Source organism: Schistocerca americana, unplaced genomic scaffold (genome assembly GCF_021461395.2).
Source record: "Schistocerca americana isolate TAMUIC-IGC-003095 unplaced genomic scaffold, iqSchAmer2.1 HiC_scaffold_162, whole genome shotgun sequence".
Classification (NCBI taxonomy): domain Eukaryota; kingdom Metazoa; phylum Arthropoda; class Insecta; order Orthoptera; family Acrididae; genus Schistocerca; species Schistocerca americana.
In genome coordinates this window covers 211,821-216,820 of record NW_025725708.1, presented here as the reverse complement: position 1 = coordinate 216,820, position 5,000 = coordinate 211,821, and the positions used below count along the sequence as shown (strand labels likewise).

General features: G+C 53.6%; 1 non-coding gene across 1 annotated transcript in view; it reads right to left on the bottom strand.

The window, feature by feature from the left end:
• LOC124570319 overlaps positions 1 to 1,668 on the bottom strand; it is a 1,910-nt gene extending 242 nt beyond the window's left edge. The window contains exon 1 of the ribosomal RNA XR_006971640.1: positions 1 to 1,668. This exon is cut by the window's left edge and continues 242 nt beyond it. This is a non-coding gene — a ribosomal RNA (small subunit ribosomal RNA).
• Between the last annotated feature and the right edge of the window lie 3,332 nt (positions 1,669 to 5,000).

Genomic DNA, 5,000 nt, shown 5'->3' with positions numbered 1-5,000 from the left:
AACAATTGCAAGCCCCAATCCCTAGCACGAAGGAGGTTCAGCGGGTTACCCCGACCTTTCGGCCTAGGAAGACACGCTGATTCCTTCAGTGTAGCGCGCGTGCGGCCCAGAACATCTAAGGGCATCACAGACCTGTTATTGCTCAATCTCGTGCGGCTAGAAGCCGCCTGTCCCTCTAAGAAGAAAAGTAATCGCTGACAGCACGAAGGATGTCACGCGACTAGTTAGCAGGCTAGAGTCTCGTTCGTTATCGGAATTAACCAGACAAATCGCTCCACCAACTAAGAACGGCCATGCACCACCACCCACCGAATCAAGAAAGAGCTATCAATCTGTCAATCCTTCCGGTGTCCGGGCCTGGTGAGGTTTCCCGTGTTGAGTCAAATTAAGCCGCAGGCTCCACTCCTGGTGGTGCCCTTCCGTCAATTCCTTTAAGTTTCAGCTTTGCAACCATACTTCCCCCGGAACCCAAAAGCTTTGGTTTCCCGGAGGCTGCCCGCCGAGTCATCGGAGGAACTGCGGCGGATCGCTGGCTGGCATCGTTTATGGTTAGAACTAGGGCGGTATCTGATCGCCTTCGAACCTCTAACTTTCGTTCTTGATTAATGAAAACATACTTGGCAAATGCTTTCGCTTCTGTTCGTCTTGCGACGATCCAAGAATTTCACCTCTAACGTCGCAATACGAATGCCCCCGCCTGTCCCTATTAATCATTACCTCGGGTTCCGAAAACCAACAAAATAGAACCGAGGTCCTATTCCATTATTCCATGCACACAGTATTCAGGCGGGCTTGCCTGCTTTAAGCACTCTAATTTGTTCAAAGTAAACGTGCCGGCCCACCGAGACACTCACTCAAGAGCACCCTGGTAGGATTGCAACGGGGTCCGCCTCGGGACGCACGAGCACGCACGAGGCGCGTCGCACGCCTTCAGCTCGCCCCACCGGCAGGACGTCCCACGATACATGCCAGTTAAACACCGACGGGCGGTGAACCAACAGCGTGGGACACAAATCCAACTACGAGCTTTTTAACCGCAACAACTTTAATATACGCTATTGGAGCTGGAATTACCGCGGCTGCTGGCACCAGACTTGCCCTCCAATAGATACTCGTTAAAGGATTTAAAGTGTACTCATTCCGATTACGGGGCCTCGGATGAGTCCCGTATCGTTATTTTTCGTCACTACCTCCCCGTGCCGGGAGTGGGTAATTTGCGCGCCTGCTGCCTTCCTTGGATGTGGTAGCCGTTTCTCAGGCTCCCTCTCCGGAATCGAACCCTGATTCCCCGTTACCCGTTACAACCATGGTAGGCGCAGAACCTACCATCGACAGTTGATAAGGCAGACATTTGAAAGATGCGTCGCCGGTACGAGGACCGTGCGATCAGCCCAAAGTTATTCAGAGTCACCAAGGCAAACGGACCGGACGAGCCGACCGATTGGTTTTGATCTAATAAAAGCGTCCCTTCCATCTCTGGTCGGGACTCTGTTTGCATGTATTAGCTCTAGAATTACCACAGTTATCCAAGTAACGTGGGTACGATCTAAGGAACCATAACTGATTTAATGAGCCATTCGCGGTTTCACCTTAATGCGGCTTGTACTGAGACATGCATGGCTTAATCTTTGAGACAAGCATATGACTACTGGCAGGATCAACCAGGGAGCTGCGTCAACTAGAGCTGAGCAGCCGGCCGCCCGGGAGTGTGTCCCGGGGGCCCGCGCGAACACGCAAGCGTCCGCTCAATTATTCTGCAAACAGGAGGAGGCTGAGCTCCCCTGCACAATACACCTCGAAACCCTCTCAGGTCCCGGCGGCGCGCAGCGCCGTCCTAAGTACTTGGTCGGGTTCGAGAGAGGCGCAATCGCCCGGAGTTTGGCGAGTAGACGCTTTAGGTGCGACCACCCGTGCTCCCAACTGAGCTTGCCGCTGCCGACAGAGGCCCGGGAGCGTGCTGTCGTGGCATTGCCGGCGGGAGACAACACGCGCCACCTACGGTGGCCGGCAGCTCCAACGCCAGCGCCACAGAAGGACAAAAGCCCCACTTGGGTGCCGAAGCGAACTCTCCCAGCACAGCGCACGCGCCAACACGTCCGCACAGCTGCGATACAATCCACCTGCGAGAACCGCAGAGGCGACCGAGCAGCAGACGGCGTCGCGGCGCCGAGCGCCGGGCGGCGGCGCATCCTCAGCGCACACAGTCCTCAATCGGACCAGCACACTGCAGATGTCCACCGCGCTTCGCACCGGGCCCGCGAGGACCTACTTTGGCCGCACGGCGCCGCGTGCAGGGTGCGCCGGCGCGCAGCTGCGCCGCCTGCCGCCTCCGTCGGCCGGCGCGCCTGCCACTGGCCGCCCCCACCAGCCGGCTGTAGCGCGTGCGCCCACGCACCGCGCGGCCAGCACGCCGGAAGGCCCCCCCTCACCGGCCGGGGACGGTCCCACCCAGCCACCGCCGCGTATCGCTTCACACCCACATGCCATTCACGTTCGTGGGCATGGTGGGTATCGCTGAAACAACCGGTTGGTAGCTCAACCGATCGTCGCCATCACTGATTCACCTCTAGCGAGAACAACCGCACCACAACGGTTTACCAGTTCTTCATTTGCGTAACGTCACCAGCAAACGTAGACGTCCATCGCCATTTGCAAATTCAACGATTGTTGCATGCCTGTGTCAGGTGTCACGACACACTATGTCTGCCCACATACACGCAACAACATGTGCACGCTTCGCGAACACGTGGAAGGTGGCCCCCGTACGTATGCGATGTCCATTGCGCGAACGACTGTCAACCGGCCTCTGTCGCATGTCGCAGATGTGGAACGCAGTGCACCATGCTATCACGGTGTGTGAGAAGAGACGACTACGTCTGACAACACGCGCCACTACATCAACAGACGGCTCATGCTGATCGCCATCCACGGCATACCATACTGCAATCCAGCTCTTATAGGGAGACGACACGTAGCTGAGTGCACAATATTTGGACCGTATGGTTCGCCGTTGTTGGCGCAGTCGTGGTACGGTCACACATGTACCACGATGTATCATTCAGTACATGAGGACCAATGTGCGGTACAGTGTGTGATTTGGACGTACAACATCAGCGGACAGTTGCCACAAGCCGTACCACAACGTAGGCTGTGCTTCGCCATGCGAATGCCAATGAACAACTGCGAAGGGCATTGAGCATGTACGTCCTGCCGCCATCCGCATTACAGTGTATAGCTGCAAGGTGTTTAACATGAAGCGATACTCTGGGGACCGGGCAGTGCGAGTAGCAAACTATATTGCGGGGGTTGCAGTTAGGCAACACTACACTAATTTAACGCGTCGTATGACAATTACAGAGCAGGTTAAGGCCCAACGTGTGTTGGGTTAAGGCCCAACGTGTGTTGGGTTAAGGCCCAACGTGTGTTGGGTTAAGGCCCAACGTGTGTTGGGTTAAGGCCCAACGTGTGTTGGGTTAAGGCCCAACGTGTGTTGGGTTAAGGCCCAACGTGTGTTGGGTTAAGGCCCAACGTGTGTTGGGTTAAGGCCCAACGTGTGTTGGGTTAAGGCCCAACGTGTGTTGGGTTAAGGCCCAACGTGTGTTGGGTTAAGGCCCAACGTGTGTTGGGTTAAGGCCCAACGTGTGTTGGGTTAAGGCCCAACGTGTGTTGGGTTAAGGCCCAACGTGTGTTGGGTTAAGGCCCAACGTGTGTTGGGTTAAGGCCCAACGTGTGTTGGGTTAAGGCGCAACATAGGTTAGGTTAAGGCGCAACATAGGTTAGGTTAAGGCGCAACATAGGTTAGGTTAAGGCGCAACATAGGTTAGGTTAAGGCGCAACATAGGTTAGGTTAAGGCGCAACATAGGTTAGGTTACGGCGCAACATAGGTTAGGTTAAGGCGCAACATAGGTTAGGTTAAGGCGCAACATAGGTTAGGTTAAGGCGCAACATAGGTTAGGTTACGGCGCAACATAGGTTAGGTTACGGCGCAACATAGGTTAGGTTACGGCGCAACATAGGTTAGGTTAAGGCGCAACATAGGTTAGGTTAAGGCGCAACATAGGTTAGGTTAAGGCGCAACATAGGTTAGGTTAAGGCGCAACATAGGTTAGGTTAAGGCGCAACATAGGTTAGGTTAAGGCGCAACATAGGTTAGGTTAAGGCGCAACATAGGTTAGGTTAAGGCGCAACATGGGTTAGGTTAAGGCGCAACATGGGTTAGGTTAAGGCGCAACATGGGTTAGGTTAAGGCGCAACATGGGTTAGGTTAAGGCGCAACATGGGTTAGGTTAAGGCGCAACATGGGTTAGGTTAAGGCGCAACATGGGTTAGGTTAAGGCGCAACATGGGTTAGGTTAAGGCGCAACATGGGTTAGGTTAAGGCGCAACATGGGTTAGGTTAAGGTACAATATGGGTTAGGTTAAGGTACAATATGGGTTAGGTTAAGGTACAATATGGGTTAGGTTAAGGTACAATATGGGTTAGGTTAAGGTACAATATGGGTTAGGTTAAGGTACAATATGGGTTAGGTTAAGGTACAATATGGGTTAGGTTAAGGTACAATATGGGTTAGGTTAAGGTACAATATGGGTTAGGTTAAGGTACAATACGGGTTAGGTTAAGGTACAATACGGGTTAGGTTAAGGTACAATACGGGTTAGGTTAAGGTACAATACGGGTTAGGTTAAGGTACAATACGGGTTAGGTTAAGGTACAATACGGGTTAGGTTAAGGTACAATACGGGTTAGGTTAAGGCACTTGGGGGGGGGGGGGGGCCCGGTTTGTTGATTGTGATTATCGTAAGTAAATGACTGCGGCATCATCTGATTTGCCACGTCAGGGTGCACCTTTGGCTCATAACAGGCGGCGCTCTGATTCCATGCTTGTGGCAGACCTGTGTCTTTCATTCCTGCCATTGTTTGTGTGGTGTGACAGGAGGCAGTATTGTGATGTTGGGTGCACCCCTGTCTGGGACATGTGTGGGTGTTGGTGGCTTAGCT